Below are 2,081 nucleotides of genomic sequence, written 5' to 3' on the forward strand. Positions count from 1 at the left end.
TATTGTAACGTGTCACGTTCCTTGGTGCTTAACATAAACCAAGCACCGATGTATAGGATATCATAACTGACACACGAATTTGATTTTAAGTATCTATGTTTAGTTTATATTCAACACCGTACTCGATAACACACTACAATAAGTAATGTAATTAATTCTAAAACTAATCATTACAATATGTGGGATAATGATTAGTTTTAAAACTAATACATGGACAACATAAATATATATACAATCGATTCAATTCTGATTCAACCCCCTTGCCATTTTCTGATCAATACACGGGCCAATTGTCACAATATTAACATTGGAATTAAAAATCAGCACACCATGAAATTCAATATGAATTTTTTTCAATTAAATAACACAGGAAAATTAAGACAAGAAAAAGAAATACTAGTGCATTTTCCATGAAAATCACACCACCGTTCATAATCATAACCTTCCATTGACATCATTCCCTAAACCACAAACCAAACTAATAGACTGAGAAAAACGAAGGAACTCCATAATAATTACATGATATACCAGATAGACTGTCAAATTGAACCCAAAATCAACCAGAAATCTTAATGGATTTCACATCAGGCTTCTTGGCTTCCGATTTCGGTACAGTCACAGTCAAAACCCCATTCTCCATGCTTGCCTTCACCTGGTCCACTTTGGCATTCTCCGGCAGCCTGAACCTCCTCATAAAACTCCCGCTACTCCTCTCAATCCTATTCTACGTATCACCCTTATCCTCCATCTCTCTCTTCCTCTCTCCCCTTATCAGCAGAATCCGATCATCTTCAAGCTCCACCTTCACCTCCTCCTTCCGCAGCCCCGGCACGTCGGCCTTGAAGACGTGAGAATTGGGGGTCTCTTTCCAGTCAATCATAGCATGGGCAAATGATGCGGTCTCAGAATTCGAAGACGATGGGAAGTTGGATCGTAAATTGCCCGAGAGTTGCCGGAAACTTGTGTTTAGTGGCCAGCCTTCAAATGGGTCCCAGGCTTCCAGGGAGAAGGGGTCGTAAACATTTGATCGGCGGCCGAAAAAGCTCGGAATCATCGACATTCTGCAAATTCTTTATGATTTTGGATGGATTTGCGAGAAGTCCACGGTTTCTCGCGGTATATAAAGGGGATCGTGGATAAAATTTGTGGTGGTTCGAGAGAGTTCGGTTTCTCGAAGGTTCCTTATCAGCTAATTATATAGAAAATATAATGTACAATTTCCTTTTATTTATTGCACCAATGATAAAGATTTGGGAATTTTATGTAAATAACTTGTCACCTCTATGTTAAGCTTCCATTAGGTCTACAAATTGTGTGAGTAATAACAAATGGTATCTAGTACGGATATGTAATTAAAATTAATATTTTGTTAAACTTATTTTCAACTCTACATTTATTCAATAAAATTATTTTGCACGTGGATCTATGACTTTTTTCTACTTTTAACTATACATTCCCCAAAAATATCATTTTCTCGTGTATCTTAATAAATAGAAATAATGTCAATCAATGTACTTAATAAGTCCTTGTTTGAGCCACGTTACTTTTCTTAGAATGAAATTTTGAATAGTGTATTGATGGAAATAGTGTAGTTAAAAAATAAAGAAAAGTTTTGAATTTACGTGTAATATTATTTTATTGAAAAATGTATGTTGAAATGTTATTTAATGAATTCAAGCCAATATTTTGTGTATACGTATAGGTTAATTAATATTATTATTTGTGATGTGCAATTTATATTTCATCATTGTTTTGTTTATGTTTAACAATAAAACATCAATCATTGAATTCATTCTTAATTGTTGTTGCTTAAAAAGAAACACAGCTCTATAAATAATATATGGCTCTTGAAGAGCATAACACCTCAATTCCAACATTCCAAAAGAATTCTATTCGTCGATCTGTCTAGTACAAATAATTTGTTAGTGTTTTTGAAGTAGCACAACATTATTAATGTTCTAAAATAATATTATTGCTCCTAAAGTAGTACAATATTATTGACAAATATTTTAGTTAAATTTTATTTGCTTCCAAATAGCATAATTAAATACGATTTAACGTAAATTATATTTTTACTTTTG

The 2,081-nt window shown here is 33.3% G+C and overlaps 1 pseudogene; it reads right to left on the reverse strand.

Moving 5' to 3' along the window:
* Nucleotides 1-330: 330 nt before the first annotated feature.
* LOC111377613 lies at nucleotides 331-1,172 on the reverse strand (annotated as a pseudogene).
* Between the last annotated feature and the right edge of the window lie 909 nt (nucleotides 1,173-2,081).

This window comes from Olea europaea, unplaced genomic scaffold (genome assembly GCF_002742605.1).
Source record: "Olea europaea var. sylvestris unplaced genomic scaffold, O_europaea_v1 scaffold1687, whole genome shotgun sequence".
Lineage (NCBI taxonomy): Eukaryota > Viridiplantae > Streptophyta > Magnoliopsida > Lamiales > Oleaceae > Olea > Olea europaea.